Genomic DNA, 26,372 nt, shown 5'->3' on the forward strand with positions numbered 1-26,372 from the left:
GTTAACTTATTTAATTAAAAACTTCTCTTGAATTATGTAATTTATTATAGCATGACCATTGTTAATGAAGCTCACAAAAGGTACTGTTGGATAAATCCATGCAAAGTAGATGAAGCATAACACAAAGATGGATTATGTTTTCAGAATTCTGAGGCAAAAAGCCTGAAATAAATGCAAGTTGAGAGTGTCTGGAGCACAGGATGTATTCATTGTGATTATTTCAGACTACATGCTGATTGCAAATGATTAGCATAAACAGAAGTTGTTTTTGCAAATGCTTCTATTCTTGCTAGGAAATCCTTTGAATATAGGCAACAGAATTAAAAACATAAAGACTGTACTACAGCATTATAACTTTTATACTATTCTTTGTTCTGCTCTGGACGTACCAGAAGAAATATAAATGAAAGTTCGTCTTTGGGCCTTTGGGCACCACTCTTATCTGTTAACATGCCAAAATATCTGGATGTAACATCAGTGTTCAAGAGCAAGCTTTTTGGCAGATATTCTCTCTCCCCTCCCAAAAGCACTCTTAGAACGCTTGACACTGTTATCCTCTGGAGTCTACATGGCTTGCAGCTAGAACCATCATTAGTAACAATAACATTCATAGTAATTAACAGCTTTTAACATCCTTTCTCCTCCATTGACAACAGCAAATTGGACACATAAATAATTCACATGTAATTTCTATGCTTCCTATTCCCATTCCACATTAAGCATTGGCAAAAATTCACATACCACAAGCCATTCAGTTGGGGGGGAGGGGAGCCACAAAGGAGTCCTATTTCTGATCATTTTCCAAAAAATAAAAGCAGGTAAAAATGTCTGATGATGATACTGGAGATGTATATAAAACATCTCATTATATCCTCTGCTTCACTTCCTCACTTCTCACCATTTCCTTTGTTGTCTCAGTAGGATCACAATGCATGGAAACCAAGAAGAAAAGTAAATGTGGCTCTGGGCTGAGTTCTTTGAATGTATCTTCTGTCTGCTCAGATCTATTATTGTAACACATTTTTTAAAGGAGAATTAAGACAGCTATTCAACCTATCCAGTTGTTTGTGGGCCAGCTGTATGAAGTATAGTACCTTCCGTGCTCCAGCGACGTCAGGAAGAGTCAAAGATGCTAACTGTTGAAAAGAGCATGGCTCTAGAGGTCGGTAGGATATTTGTGTATAGGCTCATCATTATTTTCTGTTGTTCTGCATTAAATACAACATAAAAAGGTCATAGGGACCCTTCTATACAGAAACTCGCATCTCTACGTATGTTATTTTTCTGCCAATTACAGATAGCATGGCAGTAGTCTAAAACAAGACTGGCCAGACTCCAGAACTTAACCCAATTGCATGAAGACTGCAGACATAAAAGCAGCTTCCTGTTATGTTCCTCCATCCGAGTGCTTGCTCGCTCTGTCTGCTGCTGTGATTAGCTACGACAGTTTTATCAACAAATTACCAACAGTTCAGCACGTCTCATATTCCATACTTGTTGCTCTGTTTCAATATTATCAAACGGTATCATCAACTGCAGCACTGGTATGGTTTTAAAATAAAATGTACCAGAGCAAAAACAATAACCCTAACACTTACAGAGCGACTTTCAGTGGAGCGGATCTCATGGGATTTTTAAGTCCTTCCAAGCCAATTGCATAATGCCACAGGTTCTCACAAAGCATAGTTGAGGGCAGAGTTTGTGTCACTGTATATATGATTTCTTCTGTTCACTGCCAACTGCAAAGGGTCAAACACTGACAGAGCACAGAAGCAATTCTGCATAAAAACATTATAAGAAAAGCAAAGAACGATCTCTTGCCATGGCTGAGGGAATTCATCGCAAGCAGAATGCAACTGCTGGGGTCTGAAAAAGAGGGAACAAGCAAAATATAAGATACAATTGCTGTTTCCCCAACGCAGAATAGTATGGTTTCAACAGAAATTTTACAATACTTGGGGGGAAGAGTAGGGGGGAGGTGGGATTTACAGACACTACTGCAAATTCTGCTAATCCTTGCAAAAGGAATGTCCTTGAACAAGTGAAGCAAGATACCAATCTCACTGAACTATCTACATAGCAGCGTTCTGCAGGAATGAGATGTATTGTATGACTCTCATTTTTATCATTTTGAGCAGAATCTTGTTTCAGTAGCCTGTCAGATGACAAGGGTAGATATAAATTCAATAGATTCAATACTGAACTCCTGGAAATAGTTATTTCAAGTATTTTTATATCACAAGTAATGAACAATACCTCACTTCTCATTCAGACATATGCTGTGTCCAAATTAGTATGAATAATATCCATTCTGAAGATATTTTCATTATGATTTTGCAAGAGTCTATCACAAAATGAGACAGCATGCACACTATGGACTTAAATCTACTATGGCTTACACCCACTTTAACTGAAGCAACCTCAATGAACTCAGAATTACAGTTTTACCTCAAATCTTTAAACAGGAATAAAAAACAAAAACAAAAACTGGTGTTTCCAGAAAAAATAGCAACTTAATCAGTAATGGGAACACCTTTAACGAGTCCTGGGTGTTGTTCTCAGATTTGAACCTACACACATTCCCGTGGTTCCTTTTCCCCAGACGAATCCAGCTCCGTCCTTAAACAGATTGACTCATCCATCAGCTCTGGAGGGGAAAACGGAGGACTCATTCCAGGCACCTCCACTGAAAGTCTTTTGCTACCCTGCTCCCTGCAACTCTTACCCAAAAAAAGGCATTCAATTGATGCACCTCTGTGCATGAACAGTCCTCTGACACTTTAAAGAGAGAGAAAACATAACTTTCAAAAAGAAGCAACAACAAAAAGGGAAGAGAGATAGTGAGACAAAAAGAAAACAGTAAAAAGGTTAGCGACTCCCAGCATTCTCAGTAGTATCCAAATATTTGCAAAGAAAATTACACAAAGTTTACTTTTGACTAGCTCACTACACTGTTGTTAAAATAAAACATTTCTTCACTCTTATTGGGAAATGCAGAAGTGCTGTTCTTTTTTAAGTCTTTTGAAGACTTTTCTAAATTAGCACTTGAGAATACCCTGCCTTCTTATTCAGAACAATCACTTTCCCTTGAGGAAAGAAAGAAATACACCTCTCATTTCAGACCTCTTAGACTGTCTCACATCTTCTAAAACTATTTTTTTTTTTTTTGTGCCAACATTCAGCAAGAATGGACTTTGTTCTTTAAACATGACTTTGGTTCAGAGAAAAACTAGACCAAAAATTCACAAGTTCTGGGAAAAAAAAGACAAGTAAATTCCTGGCAAGTTAGAGATTTTAGACCCACACTGCACAACTGGCACATGGGACTCCACCATTATTCAGAAAACTGAAAGTTCATCTACCCACATTCCCCCAAACCGTTCACAAAGGGGAAAGACCTGAGCACTTTTTCTCAGGAACCTGGTGAAGAAGGAGGGCTCCTGGAGCCCTGAATCAGAACTTTGAATCCCTCGTGCAAACTGTGGCAATTAAAAACATCTCCGACTCACCCTGCCAATACTCATGTCAAATATTCAAGTGGCAGTATTTTAGAGTGCAGGAAGCATAGCTAAATTTGGCAACAGGAGGCACTGAAAATTGATTATCATTCCTGTTACACCCTGAACCAGCTATCCATCCTATAAGGAAACTCATCTTTTGCAGAAAAGCTCAACCTTTGACTCCAAAAAAATTTTTAGATGACCACTTCTCATCACTGCTCATAGCTGTGAGTCCTTCATGCAGACGCCCAGAGACAAAGCTCCTCTCCAAGAAGCTTCCCTGGGATTACGGCCTCCACAACTTGGCTTTTGTACCAGTGCCCATGTCTCAGCCCCAGCAAATCCCCAAATCCTGTGCATGCCCAAAATGCCAGTTTGCTCTGGGAGCAGGAAAATCTCTCCAACAGGGCCAGCAAGAAAGAAATTGCAGGCTTAGCACAGAAGCACATTAGTGTTAGCAGGATGGTTTACCTTTATACCTACCGGAGAGTTACAGCTCTTGCAGAAAGCATTTCAACATTTCCTGACCTTCGCCTCCTCCCTCCCTCTAGAGACAAACCCTGCGTTTGGGCAGTTCGGTCAGGCCAAGCCGTCCTTTATGCCCTTCATTGCTTTAGCTGGGCCTTCTTATACAGGTGTTTGATCCAGTATGATCTGGTGTGTCCCTAACAGCTCTTTGCAAACAGCACTTCCCTCTCCTATCACCTCCAAACCTGATGGCTACAAGCCCAAATTGAGGAACACCAGTTCCTTCCCTCCAGTGAGTTACGGTGGACAGAGTTTGGATTTTTCTATTTGTGTTTTTTTTTTGTTTTGTTTTGTTTTTTTGTGAGGCCGGGCAAACACACACTGCACTGATGGTCAACTCCCTAATTAAAAAGCAAAGGCTTTCATCAGGAAAGGGAACTGCAACACTGCAACACCACGTAAGGATCCAACATGAACTTTACAAAGTCAAGCAGAGCTTCTAAAGTTAAAAGCTGTTCCCCAAAGCAATGGCCTGACACAGATGCAGGTCTGTGCTGCCTTTGGGACAAGGAGCTTTGCTGTGAGCATGCATGCCAAAGCCCGTTTCCTTGTACAACACTGAAAGCAAGACTTCAGCACCGCTGCTGCTGTATGGCAGCAGGGTACCTGACTTTCAACACAGTGTCTTCTTTTCTCGTTTTCACAGCTGTTGAATAGTAATATCCTCCTTATCACATCAGAGGAATACAGTGTTCTTCTCTAATCTGAAAAAGAAAGGCTAGGGCACACGAAACAGGTTTCAAAAGGTTTTCACAGATTTTTTTTTTCCTATTCTGGTGTGAAGATGTTGAAAAGATAATACAATTAAACATTTTTATATTGATTTTATTTTGGAAGTGAAGACACAGAGCATTCACTTTTAATTTCCTTTTCCAGGTTCATTCTTTATTTAGCAAGAACTATAAAAACTCTTTTGAAAAGTAATATATTCAAAACTAATAAAATCCAAGTACAAAATATTTTCAAAGGCAGCTTAGGTACAATTATTAAGTTGTCAAATAAAAGCTTCTAGTCTAATACTGGAGAAGGAACAAAGTTTGTGGCTAATTTCTCAGTCCAAAATGGAACTATTTCCAGAAGCATCCTTTTACTGAAGATCATCAGTAGGTAACTCCAAGAACAATTACATATATGACTGAAAACAGTAAGCCTGAGTTCTGCATCAGTGTTAGTAAGAAGTCCACCTCTGACTAGTCTCCAGTGTTCACTACCATGAACTTTCTACCTCAGCAATCGGCCTATGTTTACTGACATCAACTGAACATGAGCTCAGAATCAGCAATTAAAAACAAGCAAGCTTTCTTCTAGATGGCAATAGTGCAGCGCACTTCCCTGACAGCTGATTTTTAGAAATGAAATACTGCAGGTGACAGAGAAAGACTGAAGTCACTAAAAAGCTACCATGTCAGTCCCCTTCATGTGCAACTGAATGCTCCAAAATGCAGAAACAACAAAAATAGAAGGGCTGAGACTGCATGCTTTTGAAGCCATGTTAGCTCTTGCATACACCCATCATTTCTACATTAGCAAAGATGCAACTTCTACTAAAAAACAGGTACTTATTAAATTCATCAGTGTTTTCAACCACTTTCCTTAAATAATTTTAGAAGAAAATTATTAATAATACTCTTAAAAAAGTGAGGAAACTATGGATGCCGAAGTGGGAACTGACTCAGCTAACTTGTTCAGATCACATCAGAAGCGAAGGTTTTGAGCACAGGCGAGCAGCCCTGACCCTGCAGACTGGCATACTGTATGCTACATCTTACCATCATAACTATTTCACTGCAATTGAGAAGGCTGCTTAGGGTAGCAAAGTAAATGGAAGAATACATGTGGTCACAGAATTGGCCCCTAGTTCCCCATTACCTTGCACTAATGAAGTTAATTACTGATGTATGGAGGGTGTGGAAAGTGCTACTCTGTAATTCAGGATTCAGGGCTGCAATCCACAGCTTTTAGAACCAGAGTTGAAAATTAGCAGTTTTAGCACACATGACTGAAATGGCTTCATCAAAACAACAACCAACCAAGACACAGTAATTTCAGTCAGCAAGGCTGCTTCTGGGGCATACACCGAAAGCCACCACTTACCCATCTGCAACTCTACAGCAAGAAAAAAATAAAGACCAGGGCAACCTGCAGAGTCCTCATTCACCTCATGTTTTTCTAATGATTCCACCAGTTAAATCAAACACCCACAAGCTTTTTAAAGCAAGTTACTTAGCATCAAAGCATTGCCTGGTAAATTGTGCATGTCATGACAGCAATACTAAGATGACACTAAACAGAGAGAATTTCTCTCAGCTTGGGAAGACTAGACTTCTGCAGCAGTACACTTGTGGTGTAGTGATACTGCCATGTAGAAAGTCCAATTTTGAAAGGTATTTTTACACAAACTCATACTGAAATTAACACAAAGATCTTCTATTGGATCTGTTTGGCAGTCTGATTCCATATAAAGGAAGGTATCAAGCACAACAGCTTTTTGTAAATAAATATGCATTGAGGAACTGAAATCAATGGCAAAGTGTAGTAGCAAATATTCCAATTGTTGGCTTGTGAAAAAAAGCCATTCTCAGACAACAAAAAAAGAGAGGATGTCAATTACTGCCGAACAAAACAGATCAAAAGAACAGCGTGCAGCTGATATGTTCATAGCCGCTCATGCAGTACGACAATGAGAAGGGTTGAGGTGATATTAGACGATACAGCAGCATGGATTCAATTTTTAACAGATTCATGCAAATTTTTTTTTTTGGCTCACAACCAAGTGAAGTTGCAATACTACTGACACTGCACAGTTGACTTGTTGTTCAGTATGTTAAAAAAAAATCTGCTATAATTAAGGAAGTGCTTGGCCTCTGTCCATTTTGTTCCACACTGCTGCCTCACACTTGTTTAAAGAACTGAGAAAATTTGTTGAAAATGTGGCAGACAGATAGTGAAAAATGTTAAGCTTGAATGGTCCAAATTAGACAGTATTTGTACAGATGGAGAACCTGCCATGACTGGCAAGAACAGTCAATGCTGCTTTGCAAGAAAACTTTTTGGATCAAAAGTTATTGAAATATCATTTGTATCCATCCGGAGACTTTCCTGAGCCAAAGATTTAGGTTTCTTACATGTCTAAATCCTGTCATCCCCTACTCTAGCAAAATAAGTATTCATGCATGAGAACTGCCAACAAGCACACCATGTAATTGATGAAAATGAGGAGCGGACTACATATACAATCTGTAGTTTGCCTTCTGCCAAAGGGCAAAAACCTTGAAAGATTTTGGAAACAGAGAATGACCAATACCATTTTTTAAAATAAAGGATTAACCCATCAGAGATGACAGTCTGGTTAAAAACAAGTATGGGATCAGAAATCTGGTCTTTTGTACAGACACGACATCTCAGCTTCACAGCCTCAATACATTGGTGAAAATGGATTGCCCATTTGAGCAGAAAAAAGGAAGAGGATTGCCTATTGCCTGCTTTCATCCATGTGCTGCATTTAAGGCAAAGCTGAGATGTTTTTAATATATTTCAATTGGTATGCTTTATCTATGTGCAGTGTTTAAGAACTGACAGCTGAAGTTCTGAGAGATGCTGTAATCTAATGTTTTCGTAGTTGCTTCATTCTAAGCTTGAGGATTCTAGAGAACAACAATTTCTCCATTCTTTTCCTATTTTATAGTGTAATGTAGACAATTTCCCTTGAATTACAGTTTGGAATTTCCCACCCTAAAAAAGAAGAGATATTCTAGTAGTAAGAGAATAAAGAACAATCTATATTTTTATCTAATGAACAGGACCAGAGACTTAGCCAGCAGCAAAATCTGAAAATGAGTACTTAAAAGCAATTTACCTCTGATACAGGCCTTAGCTTTAAGTGCTTGTTCAGATAGGGGCCAGCATATATTCATGTACAGTAATATTCTATTCTATTATAAACTTTGTTAAAAATAGACTATTCAAAAGTCACCATTTCTCTTCTCAATGACTTGGAGTCAACAAAGCTGAAAACAAGGGCAGAAAGGACATTTAGAGACTCTATCAGACTATTTGAACATTGCGATGGCAGTTGTACTGGTTACCTTCACTGCTGGAAAAAAGAACTAAGGGTCACTCTCTCTTCAGACACTTTAATAACAGTAAATCACTTGTAATAATATGGATGAAATGATACATTTTAAAGATCAGGTAATTTGCAGCATATCTAGAAAACAACCTTAAACCCCAGCCATACTCGCTATAGAGACTGGCCTCCCAGATTTCCCTATTCCCAGCCTTGTGAACTGTCAGCTGTCTTTGAGCATTTTCCCTCTTTTCTGCAACTCCCAAATTTGCACTTACTGATTTAAGACTTTTTTTCTTGCCAAATACCACTTTTGTCTACATAGAAGAAAACAGAACACCACCATTTCAGAATAAAACTTCAGACTAAAAAGCCTATTCCAGAATCTGTATTCTATAAGTGCATGAAAAGGGATTTTTTTAGGAAACAACATATTAAATACAATACACAAATACTGCAACATGAAGAATTAAAAGTAAAAATAATTTCAATAGAAGTCTAAATAGATTGCATCAATTTTCATTATCCAACATGAGGGAAACAGTTAAGGAAGTCAAGAATTAAAATACTGGCACATTAAACTTATTTTGTGATTTGCGTGATCTAGTGAGCAACTTCATACAAAATTTTTATTCCAGTTCTCCTTCTAATAGGAAGTACTCACTTAAGAAAATGCCAGGGTATGATATGTGTATGATTCCTGAGGTAGGAAGACAAGTTTTATGAACTGAATATTGTGCACTGAGCGTTTTTGTTTATTCTTAATTACGGTGTCTCCTATAATAGCAATCAGCATCAACTCATTTGAATGCCCAAATGCTCCACCCTTTTGCTGAATGCTATTCACACACACATAAAAATGTATACTTTGTAAGTATTGTAACAACACTTTATATAAAAAATACAGAGAAGAAAACTGTACCCAAGAAACACATTTTTAATCTAATTAAGTGAAACAACCCTGACATATTTTTCACATGTCCCTTTAACTCTCAATGCCAGCGTATTAAGTACTCAGTCCTTCAAGCACTCTTAAGAAATGCTGAATATCCTGAATGCCCGTGATCATTACATGCAAAATATCTTTAGTTAATTTTTCACAGTTTACCAAAAGTAGGTCACGTCCTTTTGCAGCTTAAATATTCCCTTTGAAATCAAGGGTACTATATGTCTGGAGGGAAAGGGGAGGACAACAGCTTTCACTGCAACTTTGAAAGAAGAGCAGAAGGGAATGGTAACACCATTAAAAACTAACAACATCCACAAACTACATCTCTTAAGGCTGCCTGTCACTAAGACATACCACCTTTAAAAACACAGTTCATGAAGCCACCCCCCAACAGAAGAAAAGTCTATCAGACTTCCATGACTTGAGTAAAATGCAGGCTGTTATGTAAATACTACAATATACAGATAATATTTTCCAAATGAAAACTCTATGAAAACATGAAAACAAAAAAGATCCATTCCCTCCCATTCCTTCCTGTCCATCTATCTTCCTTATGTGTTGTTTTCCTTTCTCAATGTGTTTATTCTGTTTGCCTGTGTTTTCACTGTTACTTTATAACCAGTCTCTTCATTTATTGTTCCTTAAATAATTAAATAGTCTCCATTTGCTCTCCTGCTTCCAAGCCTGTGCAGCATCCCATTTATCTGCTATCGTTCATCTCTATCACCTTTCCTCTCACTTCCTCCTGTTATCGTATCTGTATAGTACTATTTAGCTGGTACAGATCAACTTTCTTCTTTTCAAAGCACAAGTTAACACCTTTAAAAGCAAGGCAGAAATGTATTTTAAACACACATTAACCAGTTGAACTGACTCTGAAAAGCAGAGGTAAACCTTAATCAAGTATGTTAAGATCTGTAGCATTAATTTTCATCTCTGTTTAAGTAAAAATTCCAATTATCCAGTTGAACGTATCTCCGAAAAGGCCTTTTACCAGCAGCAGTTATCTTTTTATCTGTGGCAAGCTGAGACACACAAAAAGTAAAGTCCATGCACCCAGCAAGGCTTCTAACTCCCACTGAAATCAACTAAGCTTGCTCAGCCAAAACATCGTGTCCTCCTTTCCAAAGTCACTCCGCAGGGCTGTGGCACAGCAGAGAACCAAGCCAACGGGCAGGGTGGCCCCATCCAGCGACTTCGTCCCCAGGAAAGAAAAAGGCAACAGCCCAGTTCAGCCTACACCTTTCCCTTGTCTCTCACTTTTCCCCTATTTCTATTGCATCTGGCCTTCTTCCTCTGTTCCCAAGTCTTTCTTTCATCCCTATAAAAGTGCACTGATCCAGAGAGAGAAAACACATTTTAACTCAGCTACCATTGACTTTCCCTTGCTGAGGGAACGCAGGACTCTGGAGCTGTGCTGATCCTTTCAGTAAAGACTTTTTCCATGTCCAGTGTTGAAGTCAGTGAGGAAAGCAGCTGATTTTAAAATTCTGCTTGATGAAGGTAGAAATAGAGCATTTAAAAATCTAGGGAGAACAACAGAAGTTACTTTTTCTGTTCAGCAGTAACTAAGTATTGCATTTACTTTTTAAACTCCAAACGAAGTCTCTATGTAAAGCATGCCAGTTCAGGCTACAAATGCAGCTTAATCTATAGGAGTAAACAACCCAAGTCATTGACTATAAGTGCAGACACCAATTGCACGTGGAAAGCTTCATGAAGCAAGAACACACATTTAAATTATTGTCAAATAATGAGATCTCCACGACAGTGGGTTTGGCAACTGTTTATATGGATCACGAACTCAGATGAAGCAGCAAGTAAAGATGACAGCATATCATACTGCTCTTTTCGTCTGCAATGTGTTCATGTGTCTGCTGTACACCACAATAACAAACTGCACTAGTAAAGGAGGAAGCACAGAAACTACCTTATGAAAGGCACTGGACTAAAACAAGAAGCTGAGATTTAAATTCAAAACAAGAAAAGACCACTAAATTCGATGCAACTTAACCTAGACTGTGTTGGATTTAAGAGTAGAAGGCACATGTTCATGGACGTATTTATAGACTCTAACCCCTTTTAAAATACTTTCTGAACATGCTGAGAAATTCCTATACCCCTATTGCTTGTAGTTTCTGTAGACGTATTAACTTTTGATTCATGCCAGCACTGAAGCTGAGGTTATTTACAGTTAATAAGTTAATATTTAAAAAGAGTTGGTCAAACTAGCTAAGGTAAATGCTATACATTCCATGAGCTAAGGTAAATGCTATAAATTCCATGAGCTCCAGTAATTCATTCTTGGTTCAAAATATTTGTCATCATTTTAACATAAGGTTCTGTTCAAGCATTGCAAGTTTCTGAATTTCAGAGCTTCATAAGTTTTCTTTAATAAAAAGTATCCTGGATGAAAAAAAAAATGATGATTTTGCTAGCAGCAGAACACTAATTTAATCTGCATTCCCAAGTGGGGACTGATCCAAAGACCATGCTTGTAGTCAACAACAAGGACAGCAGTTAAACATAAAGCTGGTGATTGCAAATCCCACTCTGAAAAAAGTACCATCCTTAGTTGATCTTCTAATTAACTGAAACAGTAATAAATATTTCTAGACATTCTCCTGCTTTCTTAGAGTCTTCATTTCATTAAAACATTTAAAACCATCCTGGCAATGAGCCAAGTATCTCTTGCGCTACTGATAAATGAATTTCTACTGAAGTCACAGAAACTACCTATAAAAGCTAGATTTAAAACTGCCTCCTTATCTGACTGAGTCAAAAGGCTATTTTGTAATAAAGCAAAACATTTTCCCTGAATTTAAATGTCCAAGTTTGGACTTCTAAATAAAGTTCAATTTTAAAAATTTCAGTTCTACTGTTTGGAGATTATTTCTTGAGTTGACATATGATACGTTTGCGCTGAAGTTGTTCATGTTCTAACGTGGTTTCAATGGAAGCAGAAAAAAACTCCTGTCTTTCAAAAGATCTGAAAGAAGGACCACTGTAAGGCACACTGTAGAGGCAAACCACGAGAGTTTCCTTAAGTCTTGTTCCTGTTTTTATCTGTGGCAAAACTCTCATGGACTTTACTAGCACAAGGCTAGACCCAGGGCATAAACATATGCCTATCAAATGATATTTCTTTTTCAATTAAGTCTCCCAAGCAGGGCAAACCCCATGGATCATTGATAGATGCTGATATATGATCCTCCTCCCCATTCACTCCGGGCCTGATCTCCAAGATACTGAACAGCTTCAACTTGCCCTAAGCCAATGGTAGACTGCAAACATTCACAGCACCTCATCTTATTCAGACTGAAGTCAGGGCAAATTTTACAGCTGAGCTCAGGGAGAGCGAGATCAGGGCTCAGCGACCCATCAGCAATAGCTGAATAAATGCAAGAGGTCTGGACATCACCCAAGTTCTGCTCCTGCCGAAGTCAAAGCCCTCTCGCTAGCTTCAACAGGCGCAGTCCTCACATAGCCCCGTATGTCGGACTGCCTGACAACGGGCCCAATCCTGCTACCCTGAGTCAGACGAGCATTTCCTACCTGTAGGAGTAATCCCATAGAAACCCCAGGCAACTTGCACAAATAAGGGCTGCAGAAACAGCTAAGCAATCCCACTGCTACCATTAACTCCAAGCAAGATTACTATTTAGAGGCTAAACTAGAAAATTAGAAGCAGACTGACCCTGAACATAGCAAAGGTTTTGCAAATTAGTTTATTCCACAGCTTAATTACTTTGTTCTTTCCCCCTAAATCAAACTACAAGCTTACTGTGTGTCTATTCTTTTTAATGAAATTACTAAAAATAATATTGAAATGTAAATCATATGAACACTGCAGTGCTCTATACCAAGGCTTTCCAGTTACCACTTTCAGTAGGGCGTAACACACACCTTGCAATTTAAATATATAAATCATTAGATAGATTACCACAAGAACAAATCGTTGCCAATTTTGTGTTTCAGCATTCAGAAAAGGCTATCCTATTCAAACTTTTAGGCTCTAAAGGTACTTGTTTTCCTTTCCTTGCAAATATCTAACATCTTCTCACCATTACTATTTTTTAAATAATCACAATCGTCTCAAAAACATTAGCTTACTGTCATTTTCATACATATGTAAAAGCCTCTGTGCTCAATTCATTGACACTAGCATTAAACGCAATTTGCCTGGTTTTCATTCTGACTAAGTAGTTTGTTATTTCATGCTTTTCAAGTTGACGATTTTTATTTTGTAACCACACCATTTCTGCTGTCTATTCAGAAAGACTGGGCGATACATCGCAGCCTGAATCGCTTTAGTATTTTCCAGTGAATACTCTCAAACCTTCTCAGTTTGGAAGGAAGAAGCCAAGGAGAGAAACATTACCTCCGGCACCTCTGCATTCCAGATTTTTGGGGAAAAACATTTCTGGGCACACAAGCAAGGCGAGAGAGCAGCCTGCTGTTCTCGGAGCCGGGGCACCGCACGCTCCCACCGCAGCTCAGCACCGCTCGCTGCAAGCCACGGTGAAATTTCTCCACCGGCTTTAGCGCGGCGGCGGTGCCCTGCTCGGCGCCCAGGGGCCCCGCACCCTGCACAGCACCCGGGCAGGATGCGCAGGGCGGGGGCAGGCCGGGCGGCACCTGCCCGTCCCCGCCAGCGCTGCTGCCCCGGCAGGGCCAGCCGAGGGCCGGGGTGGCCGCGGTTCCCCGGCAGCAGCCAGCTTCGCCGCTGCGGCCGGCGCCCGCCCGCTGCCATTTGTTGCTCGCGTTGAGGCGCGGAGGAGCAACAGCCCCTTCCTCCCCAGCGCAGCCATCGCCGCCTGCTCCGCAGCAACTGGTCCTGGCAGGTCGCGACGTGGAAAAATCCCGAGGCAGCACAAACAGCGTCTTCCCCTCTCCCTTCCTCTCGCTCGCTCGCTCTCTCTCTCCCCCCCACAACGCGCCGCCGCCTCATCTTCCCCCGCCGGCTCCGCGCCCCGCGCCGGCTCCGCCGTGCTCACTCATCGCCGCTGCATGCGGAGCGGAGCGGAGCGGCGCGGCGCGACCCGCGGCCGCCCGGCGCACACGGCGTGAGCACCGCGAAGAGGCGCCGTGCATAATACGGACATGTCGGGGGGCGGGGGGCTGCCTTCATTTTTTTTTCTTTCCCCCTGGTTGGTTCGGGATCGGCCGGTGCGGACCCCCAAAGCGGCGGCGGCGGACCCCCGCCCCGCAGCCTCCGCCCCTTCGTCCCCCGCCTCGGCGCAGCCCGGGGCGCCGCGGCCGCTGCCGGGCCGTGCCGGGGCTGCGACCGAGGACCAGGAGCGGGCGACCTCCGCCGGCCCTCGCCGATCCGCGCTGCCCACGGCGCCCTTCCCCGCACGGCAGCAGCCCCTCCGCGGCGGCCGCGCTGCTCGCCCCCTCCCCGTCGAGTTTTACCACGGCGCCACAAAAACCCAGCGCGGCCGCGGAGACCCGCAACTCACCCGCAGCGGCGGCGGCGGCGGCGGCGGCGCCTTCCCGCAAAACTTCGCGGAGTTGCCGCGCCGCCCCACTGCGGCGCCCCGCGGCGGCTCGCCCCGCGCCGGAGCGGCGCAACAGGCGGCCCTGCCTCACCTGGCGCCGGGCCGCCGCTCCATGGGCGCCGCGGGCGGAGCCTCCGGCAGCGGGGGCAGCGCCCGCTGCGCAGCGCCCGCCCGCCTCCGCCGGGCGCGGGGCCGGGCGGCTCTGCCTGCCGCCGCCGCTGCCTCTGCCCTGCGCTGCGGCTGCGGGAGAGGGGGAGGGAGGGAGGGAGGGGAGAGGGAGGGAGGATGCACGGAGGGATGGAGGGAGGGAGGAGACTCCCCTCCGGCTCCCACGCGCGCCGCGGGGAGCTGCCCCGGGCTGGGCATCCTCGGGGCGGGGGGGGAGGGGGGTCGGCCCCGGCTTGGCTCCGGCCCCACATCTCTAGGGTAGGGGGGCTCTCCCCACGTCGCGCCCCTGGCTCCCGAGGGGCTGGCTGCGCCACGGTCCGGCGAGGTCAAGGAGCATCGCTGCTGCCTTGCGAGCACCGCCAGCCAGGCTGGCGCGCGTTGAGTTTGCTTGCTCAGGTAGGCAGGAATGCCTCCGCTGCTCTCCCCAGCGCCTTCCCGGCTGCCCAACAAAGCATGAATTATGTTACTTGCTAGCCTTACTGAAAAAGAAAAGAAAAAGATTATTGCCAGCAGATCGCATTTGATTTGGCAAACCTGCTGTCGCCCGATTTTTTGCCAAGACAGGTGAACCTACCCTGTGCTCAACCTAGCCAACCTCCTGCTTAGGACCATTCAGGCCCTTCTTCAGATCTACCACGGTTCTTGCCAGGATGATTTCCCTAGTTCAGAAAGATACTTCTGTGAAATGTGCTACCTTGCAGCAACTGCCTGGACTGTCAAAATAAAGGCTTGAGGCAGCAGCAGCAGTTGCTGCCACTCTCACTCAAGCATACTTTCTGCTGTGCACGTTCCCGCTGGCTGTGCAATGTAAACCTTCTATTTACTTTGTGCAGCGGAGGTTCCTCTCGTCGGTCTCCAGTTTACAGCACCTGGATGGAAGGGTTTAAGAAAGATGCTTCTTTGCTTGGTAGCTGGTTTGTTTGTGTTCAGGTAAAAGCCTTTTGAGATGCTAAATAGAACAGAAAATGAATTGGCTTGGATAACCATGAGGGTTTTTTTTTACCTCTTAACTATACAAAAATGTGATGTCCATCTATGCCATTGTTAAAAGGAGACTGCTGGGTTAGAAGGACCACTGCTATAGCCATAGAATAGATGGCCTTTGGGGGGTGGGGGGAGAATTAGAAGGGAAAATATATGATTAATACACTGCTAAATTCCACTTTGCATCATTAAAACTCAGCCCTAGGGGTCTCTACCCAAGCAAATACTTACTCCCCAAAGTAATCTGTCTGAATTATATTGGCAAGGTTATATAGGACTAGGCCTTTGTTTTATAGCAAATCCTGCTTTTTTGCCCTTAGGAATATTCACAAATGAGCTCAGAGACGTGTTTATGTGTGCTTATCACCATACATGCTTACTAATATAAAGGGAAATAGCACTATCAGGAAACTTGACAATATCACTTTTGTCAGTCTCTTAGATGTTTCTCACACTCACTGGCTTAGCCAGTCTGTGAAGCCATACCCGGTTAAAACCTACACAATTAATAAGTGAAAATTAATTCCTGGTCAGCATGTGCTGGGTTATGCTGCAAAGTTAGTGCCCAGGAGCCATGACTGGACTGACAGCTCCATGTTATTTGCAATGGAACATGATTTTCAGACTTTCCTTTGACTGAAACCAACTTAGACTCATTTTAAGGCAGTAGAAGAACATTAATCATTGCTAAGAACCCAAAAACTGATGTGCAAGAACCATTGATCCAAAATTCAGTTTGCATCAATATTTTCGCTCTTCAGAATACAGGCACACAACAGCTGGGTACAGCTCCCGGGGTGGATGTACCTGGTTGCTCATGCCCTTACCTCAGAGGTATTGCAAACCAGCTTGTTTGGAGTGACTTGCTGCTGTTGAATATTTTTTTTTAATGAAAAAAGATTAGCAGATCTGCTTTTCATTTTGCTCAACAGAAAAAAAAAATCTTTGATTAGGTAAAAATGCCATGGCTTCCATGGCTCAGTTTCCCTTTAAAACTGAACCTCTAGTAGTACTCTGAACCATTTGCAGAGTTACATAGCATAAAAACATAAAGGAATACAAATCTTAGCTTGCATAACTTTACTTACTAGATTAGTCATGATGTTATTCATCCTGGGAACTTAAGTGTGATTGCTTGTGTTCAGGGAAAAAGAACCTCATAGATGGGTAGAAATATTTATTTCTTTTTGTTGGAATTGCAGTTCATAAAAAATTCTTGCACCAGCTACACAGGAGTTGCTGGTTTGCTTGCTTGCATTCAAAGACTTGCTCCAGAGAGCAGCTAAGCGTCTGTAACTTCAGCTGAAATTAATGGGTGTTCGGTATATCTTTGAAGCAGACAAAAAAGTCATTTTGCTGGGGAAAATTACTGTGAAGGGATGTAGAGCTACTTGCTGTTAAAAAATGTCACAGATTTTAAGAACTGAAATACTGCTGATATCATGCCCCTTCCGTTAGCTGTGTGTGGAGTAGGAAGAATATATTATTCTTCTAGGTAGAAGAAACTTTTTAACTCTTGAGAACGTGCTCCATGAGCAAACCCACTAGCAGATTTGCTTGTTAGATTATTGGCTGGCCCATCCATTTTACGTGATGAATAGAAGTGAAAGGATTAATCCCCTATTAGGAAGGGATATAAGTTTAATGGATAAGGAGAAGGTCATCTGGCTTCCCTCAGATAAGGAAAGGAACTGCTAATACTTGCTGACTTCTGTGCACATATGTATGAAAATTAGGGCACATAAAATAATAGGTGATGCCAGATGGTTCTTCAGTTTAACGCATAAAATAATTTTGATCAGTATTTATAAATATTTAAGGACTCACTACTACAAACCTTTACACAAATTATTTTTCCTAATGCAAATAAGCCTATATACTGCAGCGAGACTGTTTGTGAGTAAGGATTATTCATGAGAATAAGACTTTATGGGACTGGATCCTTAAAAATTTATAAACATTAACAAAATATTTCAATGGGTAAATTAAAGAATCATCTGGTACAATCTATTCCTTTAAGCTACCCAGATATTCATAACCTAGTACAGAAATCAGCAAAAAATACAGCTTCTTCCAGTGCTGAGATAAATCAAGTGACCTTCTTTTTGTCCGTTAACTTATATTCCTTTTACTGGTGGATTACTTTTTTTCACAGCTGACAATGGCATGAAATCCATATGTTAGAAGAAGATATGTTAAAAAACTAAATCTTCCAACTTTCTCACCTCTAGCAGCACATACTATAGGAATTTAGACTAATTCTTCCGTTCATGGGCCAGAGTGTGATTTTCTGTAGAGGACAGCGCAAAGAGATGTATTGCTAGCATGTTCTCGTCAGGATTACTCTATCCTCAAAGGAAGGCCATATGGAGAGCCCAGAACAGCAGTCTGCTTAGAGCCTTAGAGAAGCAAAAAATGTCAAATGTTGCATCCTGGGAATGCTAAAATCAACACAAGTTATAGTCTTTGTGCTGTATGTAGCCATTTTCCTAAACTGGGTATCTGTTTCTGTTGGCTCTCTAGGTTGGCGATGCCAACGATCTTCGTACTACTCTCAGCCCATGGCCATTGCCAATGCATTTATAGGTGCTAAGGATTTGCCCCAAGAAGATTAATAATGGAGAAAAACTACCTTTGCAGAGGGTCAGCACAAATCCCTTACATCGCTTAATCTCCCTTAAGCCTTGTGCTAGCAATTTGCATGGTTCTAGATTCCATCTTCATTTTCTAAGCACTGCTACTCTTATAGGATTCGAGGATTGGGACTTAAATAATCTCTTCAGGATGTACCCATAGCTCCTGTTTTCCTGCATCTGTTAAGTTCTATCATTTCGAAAGACCTCCCTAGTTTTGCACTTACTCCCTTTTCTATACAGTGAGGAATTACAGTGCATTATAGAACGGAGTTTCTGTTTTAAATAACAGAAAATCCATAGGTTGTCAATAATTCATTAGCTCTAAAACAGAAACAGCAGTTGTAAATAAGCTCAACTAGTTCTGCTCATACTCCACCTAGCTTTAATTTAGGGGAAAATACAGGTAGTGAAATATATGTTTTCACTATGCGCCGTCTGTTACTTGGAATTGGTGTTCTGGGCTGCTCACAAAATAGCATGCATTTGTGGGATACTTAAATATTAGAAAAAGAACTGGAGAGTAAATATATTGTATGTTAATGAACACAAGTTAATGGAAGTTAGATCGTGTCAGATATATCTGTTCTGGAGTTTTTGTTTATTTAGAAGATTTATTTAAAAGATTATAGGTCTGCATGAGAAGAGCTGCTGTACTAATAAAACATACTTGGATTTCTGCAAGGCAGTTGACTTAATACCACATGACATTTTGATTTCAGGTCTTGCATTACATGGAATTAACAGGGCACATATTAGGAGGATTAAGAAGTACCTCTCTGACAAATTTCAAAATGTAGTCTTTTAATGGGGAGGTTTTGTTTGGTGTGAGGAGCTTTCCCAGCACATTCATGAAGCAGTCTTCATCTAATACAATTTTGTATTGTTTTCAGCAGTCTCAGCCATGAGATAAAATGTTTCTTTGCTTTTAAGGCTTGCGTATGACACAATGTTTTTTAGCAGAGTAAATAAAGAAGATATATTGCTTTTGCACTGATTTAAATTATTTGCTTAAATGATCACTGTCCAGTGCCAGTGCACTAAATTCATTTTAATACAGTCAAATGTAAATTAATACCCCTAGGAACCAGAAAACTTGTGGGAATGGTCACTGTCTTGGAAAGCAGAGACTCAGAATAACTAAAAGAGATTACCCTAGATAATCACCCCTGACATGAGATCTCAGTGCAATGCTGTGGAAAGGACTCAACACAGTCCTTGCATGTTTCCAAAATATCAAGCACAGTTCTGCCATCTGCGCTTTAAGGAAGATGAGAAAATATTGGAGAAAATCCAAAATATTTCAGGACTCAAACACCGGTCTTGAGATGGGAGGCTGAAGGAACTGGACAAATTCCACTTACTGAAGAAAGGTTGAGAGGATACGTGAAAAAGATAACAGATAGCTGTGAGCTTTTTCACTCCTGCTGACAAAAGCACAACTAAATCCAGTGACTGGAAGTTTAAGGTTAGATGTAATCAACCTTGAAATCAGATGCAATTTTGTAGCAATAGAGGTAATTAAACTCTGCAAGAGCTTACAAAAAGAGGTGGTGCATTCACCATTGCCTAATCTTGTCCTAAAGACTCTGGCTGTCTTTCTTAAAGATGGACTTTAATTCAGCTTCTAGGAGAACTCGTAATGGGAAGAGTGGCCTCGAACAGGGAGGGGAGGAGGGTCAAGTCAGGCTAGATCCCATGGTGATCCATCTAGCCCTAAACCCATTAGGATGACGTATCTGTGCAACTTCTTCCGTTACAGTTAAAACAAAATGGCTTGAATTACACCCTGCCCACTCAGCTATTTGCTGTTTGGCTTTAAGGTAATGAGTACAATCAAATCCCATCTTTGAGAGTTCCTGCGTGCTGCCTGCAGGGGTGAGGAAGAATTCCTTCCCTGCTCCTCCCAAAGGATATTTGGCCTCATACATTCTGCAGTAGGAGTTTTTGCCTTCCCTTGAAGCATAGATTATTTATTTTACTGTAGCCAGGAACAGAGTAAACCAATGCAGAAAATTATCTTAGATGTCTGAGGCTTGGGTTTGAATTAAGGCAAGTCTAGAAGGGGTAGAGTTTTTTCTAGTTCAGATTGGCAAGGATGGTGGATTTTTTTTTTTTTTTTTTTTTTTTTTTTTTTTGCCTGGATTGACTCTGTGGTCTGGGCATGTCATGCCTAATCAGTTCTCAATTATTGCAGGAATTTCAGGCACTGCTGGTACCTTGGTGTCTGCTCTGGACAAACAACTCTGAATTTGGTTTCTCAAGGACTAAAATACTGTGGGCTAACTAAAATAATTGTTTCAACCTTGAGGTACCTGTGCAACATTTAATAGCCAGTGATACACAAGACATCAGAGTAGACAATCTGATGATCTCCCTTAGCCTTAAATTGTGAGGAAATGTAAAACTTGTACATAATGTAATAACAGACCCTACTTTTCCAACAGTCCTGGGAATATCAAGAAGCAGGTGTTTAAACGATGGTCACAAGCAGGAAGCACTCTGCAGTCCCACTGGCCAGGGACAGACAAACCCACGGAGAAATCAAAAATGAAACAACCAAGTCCAAACATAAAAAAGAAATAAACACAAAATAGTGTCACTTGCCTGCGTGTCTTTGCCTGTATGCATGGGAAGAACATTTTGGAGTTGCTTGCCTTTAATAGAAGAGACCTGGCCTCACAGCTTCCACCATTCATAGTCCCTCTCTGCCTGCAGCTCTAGGGCAGAAAGTGCAGGACAGACGGGTGAAGAAGCCCTATTCAAAGTAGACTTTTGAAGGTTTCTGGCTGAAAGGTATGAGATGTTGCACCTGTGTTGGGTCAATTCCAGGCAAGGGTGCTCAGATCACTGGAGGAGAGGTCAGAGAGCACCCTCTCCAGCAAAGCTTTCAGAAAGGCGGCACGATGTTTTGCTGTGGCTGGGAGTTAAAAGTAGCTCCATACAGAAAGTTTTTACTGAATAAATGTAAATCAACTGTTTCTATATGTAGTAGCGATAACTTGTTTTTAATCTCTTACCCAAAGAGTCATGGAAAGAACAGAAAGAAAACCAGCTCATTCTAGTGAAATGACAGAAAACACATGTACATGTATCATTCCAGCATAGATACACATCTCCATGACTTACTGCCTCTCAATAATATACAAATAAAATGAGTGTTGTATTAATCATTAATAAGTGTAACAGTTATTAGACACTGAACTATTCATAAACAAAACAAGAAAGCCACGGTATTATAGATCCCCCAAATGTGAGCACCTGGCAATCTGCACTGCACAGTAGGTATAGCTTGATATAATGCTCATGGTCATAAAACTGTGGATACTTTTGTTACTGGAGGGTAAAAAGCAAGGACACGTTATTGCCTCAGCTCATCAAGATATTCTCTTTGCTTTAGATTTATTACAGGTTTCTCTTCAACTACAGATTTATTTAAGTAATGGACCCATCTCATTGAGTATATGTACAGACTGCAAATGCAGTTCATATTGGCTCTGTAGTACTTTTCCAAACAAATTGCCTATTGCATAATTTTGCCTGTTATTTTTAATAGCTAGATGGAAAAAAGTTAGTATAAAGAACCATTGTTTATGATGGGACATATAAGAAGCAAGCAGCAGTGCCCCAGAATTAGTTTGTAGGGCATCTGGGCAGAGAATGAGAAACTTGGTAGATTTAGTTCATTTCTGAAACAGAAGAAAAAGAGATTTGAAAAAAGTAAACCAGCAACAACTAACGATAACATGAAAGGTATTGATTCCAGACTTGGACATCTGAGATGCTCTTCTGGGGATATTGAAGATGTTTCTTACTTTGTGTATGATATCATCAAGACTCACAAAAACTTGATTGTTTGAAGAAATCATATGGTACCCAGGATCTATTATCTTCAGTCTTCCAAAATAACCAACTCGATATTATAGGTCGATTTTTTAGAATAATCTGTCCTAATGTTATTTAGAAAACTCTTAGCCAAATCCATTGAGCTATTGTTCCTATTTACTGAACATGCATATTTTGCCATATATTTACATAGCATTTTACATTAATAGAAAAAGAAATATGGTGTGCCCCAGAGAGGCTGCTAACCTAAGACCCTGATCCTGCAGATATTTGTATATCTGCTCAATATTATGCACTGGGAGTACTGCCACTGACTTCAGCTGAGCCCTTTAAAGAGTTTAAAGTTAAATATGTACCTAAGTCCTTTGCTGACTGACACTTTTAACAATACCAACAGACACATTGGTAGGACAAAAACTATAGGTCAAATGATCCCTTGCGCTTAGTGACTTAGTTTCCACCTGGATAAAATGGGAAGGAATATACAATTTAGTCTCAGAGTAAATCTTGCTCACAAGATGAAAAGTGCTATATAAATGCCATTGTTACTATCAGATCCCTATTTTTTTTTTCTACAGCTAGTTTGGTAAAACAAGATGTATTTTCACCTTTGATAGAATTGTTTTCGAATCTTGTGTTCAAATTAAGCAATAATACAATGGACAAATATGCTATGGTGTAATAACAGCTGTTACAGGGGAGATGACCTGATCCCATACATATATATATATGTATATGTATCCCAATTTATGAAGATGTCCTCCTCTTCACATATCAGGATATATGTCTGATATCTGAGGATTTCAGACATTTCTTGGTAATATTGTTCTTCAGTGCTGGACATCAGGGAAGGCCAAAATTGAAGTCCTAAGAAGATGTGTGTTTTTTCCCACTGATAAACCAAGCTCTGAAGAAAAGCTGACAGAGATTTAACATACTATGGGATTCTAGTAACTATTCTACAACATCCTCCATTTTAGGAAAATTCCGCAAAAGAACGTCCAAAGGGAAACATCCATTGCAACAAGCTTTGCCGCTGAATGGAGCAGTGCTATGAAAGAACCAGAGATCCTGGGAACATGAGAAGCACAGACAGTGTCTCTGTGCTTTTGGGAAGGAGGACAAGCATGGCTTTCCCCATAGAAGCCCATTGAGGGATTATTTTATTACAAGGCACTGATCCTAGGCAAACTGCCAAAGCTGAAATTACTGACTCGTCTGATATATCCATAGTGATCCAGGAAAAAAAAAACCTGTAAAACAAAAGAAAAGCAGAAAGAGGATCAGGTAAGCAGAAACATTTGTAGCATAATTGCCTCCTTCCTTCTGTCTGTCAATAAAATCAGACTTTTTGCTCTTGTTTAACTAGTTGAATGCACAGATTTTGACTAGAGGGCTTGTTAACTATTGGTGCTGAAAAGCACTAATGGTTGTCACCCAGAAAGTCTCAAAGTTGCTTGAAGCCGATGGTCTGCCAAGAACTTTCAGGCTCGGCGGAGTATCTGAACCTGAAGGTCAAAACTGATCACTAAGCACAGGGTCTGATCACTCTGCCCAACAGGCCAGAGCAAATTCACAGTGGGCACAGGGTTTTTGTTGTTGCCAGGAATGAAGGCAGGGCTAGTCATTATAAAGACCAAATGGTCCCTAGGGGACACCATGGTTTCCCTCTCTCAAAAACAGCTGATGAGTTACAGCTGAGGTGTAGCCCCTCTTTTTGTTGTTACTATGTTTTTTTTTGTGATATATTCATTTAAAATATACATAAATAAACAAACAGAATTAGACCAAAGATTTGGCCTGCCTCTTGCCAATGATGTCTGAGCTTAGAAGAAACAATGAGGCAAAGTCCCTCAAAAACACTACTGCCAGCTAACTGCTGGATTCACTAAGAGAACAGTCTTGTGATGATAGTCATATCAAAAATACCTAAAATCATTAGAATTAATTTTAAAATCATCTCTGGGAAGCAGCTGAGCAGGGAGCAGGGAAGAGAGTATGAGGGGGGGGGGACATTGCATTGAAATGGACTGATTAATAAAGTATGAATACAAAGATGTGCAGCTGGGGTTTTACACTGGCACTCAAAAATAGCAATACATATTATTCTGCCTCTGGACCTATATTACTTCAAATCTTTTAGAAACATATTAAAATTACTCAAAAAGGGACCATTTTGAAAAGCTCCCTAGAGTTATGGCTGATAATTAAAAAGAGGTTCATTGTAAATCCCTCTGCCTACTTCAACAGTATTATCTGCTTACAGACAACCCTCAAAGGGCAAAGTCACAGCCTTGATCTGGTGAAATTATTGTCCAGTGATGATATGTTGTTTGTGCTTACAGTAACTCAGCCTGAGAACAGTCACAACAGATCTTATACATGGATGCTACAGTCTCAGGAGAAAAACCAACTGCCTCAGTGTTTTTATTAATGAGATTTCTGAAATAGCATTATTTGTTTAAAACTGATGACAGATTAATTTCAAAAGTCAAGAAGAACAGATAAGGGAACTTGGAGATTCAGTTGTATTTCTGTTTTCTATTTTAGTACAAATATTATCATTGCCCATTTGTGCTAGATCATACAGAGGCATTATAAAAATAAGTGTGAAAATGAATTTGAGGTATATGAGTGGTTGAAATCTGGATGGTGAGATCTCTACATACAGATGTGTTCAGAAGTTCATGATCTTAGGAAGAATGTGAGTCAGTAAAAAACAGGGCAGAAAGAAATACTCTAACTGATATGGAATTGTATACTGAAAAGAGAGAGCTGAATTGGAAGTTCTTATAAGTCATCACTAAGGCAAGACATGCATCTGTATGTGACCTACAAAGAAGCAGATTTTTTAAGCAGTCTATCACTGTTTCCTACTGGGTATGCAAAACTGCATTGCATTTTGTAATAGCATCCATCCGTATGCAGAAGGCTGGCACAGGCCTGTGCAATTTTCTTTCATTTAAGCCTTTAAGACAGAACTGAAGTGATGCCTTGACCTTTTCTTCTCCCTAAAGTCAAGGAGTGATTTTCATCTTACACGTTTCTTCTGTCCCTTGTATTCAGATGCAAGAAGCAGTTGGGTAGCACTTCCTAAATAGCATTCTCCCCATATAGAGGTTGTGTGCACAAATATTGTGCATCCTGTTAAGGGTGAGTAAAAATGTGGCCTCTATTACCACAGGAGAACTGTAATGAAACAACACATCTGCTTTTGTGAGAGCTGCATAGGCAGTTCCATGCTTCTTACAGTTTAGTTTGAGCTGTTGCTTTCATTATGAACCTATTAGTTCAAGGCTTTAACGGAGCCAAGCAGCTTTGCTTCGGGCTGCTATTATCTGGCACATAACCCACTGGTACAAGAGTAATGGTTTATCTGGACAATTTAATAAAATTCAGTACCTCAACTGTTGCCAGGCTCAAAATCAAGCAAAAATGCATGTGGAGGTTTGGAGATGTTGCAAAATTTATTCATATCGCATAAGACATCTTTGTCTTTAACTACAGAAAAGGAGGAGAGTTCTAATCTGAACTACTTGCCTTGCCAAATTAGGGAAAAAACGTATTACAATATTGGCTGACATGCTAATGGATAAAAATAATGTTCAAACATCGCAAAATAAACAATTGAAATTCCAGGGAATTTTGTTTTAAGTATCTGTTGATGATTGAATTACAATCATTTGAGTCATCTGACATGGTGAGGTATAAAGATGAATTTGGTGCTGCCTTTGTAAAGTGTTTTGAGATCTGTCAGAGAAAGCACACTTCACAGCTAAGAACATGTAATTGCTATTGATTAAGAAAGATGTAACTCAGTAACTAAACATTTTTGGTCATTACAGCAAAAAGCAAGTCTTCTAAATACTAATCAAGTCTAAAATGATTTCAAGAAATAGAATTTTGAAAACAGTTGTAATACATGTGTAAGAAACATCATATAATACATACGCTTTATTGCAAATGCATTGTAACTTTTCATTTTGCTGTGCCAGTTATTCCCTATATTTTCAGAATTCAGATTTGACTTCAACAGGGGTCACAAAGCTAAAAGCCATTCAGCTGAAAATTTTAATTTAGAGCCTTTGAATCAAATGATTAGATGACTGTATTGGATGACTCAGGAAACTAGAATATATACTCTTTAACCACAAGACTGCTTGTTCGGATGCAGCCTCAGTCACAAGTGTTCAGACA

General features: G+C 40.7%; 1 protein-coding gene across 4 annotated transcripts in view; it reads right to left on the reverse strand.

The window, feature by feature from the left end:
* The window catches only part of LRRC3B (leucine rich repeat containing 3B), a 173,559-nt gene that overhangs the window by 30,229 nt on the left and 116,958 nt on the right, over positions 1-26,372 (reverse strand). The window contains exon 1 of one of the 4 annotated variants that reach the window (XM_064506158.1): positions 14,636-14,804. The exons of 2 other annotated variants lie outside the window; for them this stretch is intronic. The gene's annotated coding sequence lies outside the window, so the exon portion shown is untranslated. Of the gene's footprint in view, positions 1-14,505; positions 14,805-26,372 lie in introns of those variants that run through there. One more of the 4 variants, XM_064506156.1, reaches the window with a different exon arrangement.

This window comes from Dromaius novaehollandiae, chromosome 2, assembly GCF_036370855.1.
Source record: "Dromaius novaehollandiae isolate bDroNov1 chromosome 2, bDroNov1.hap1, whole genome shotgun sequence".
NCBI classification, from domain to species: Eukaryota; Metazoa; Chordata; class Aves; order Casuariiformes; family Dromaiidae; genus Dromaius; species Dromaius novaehollandiae.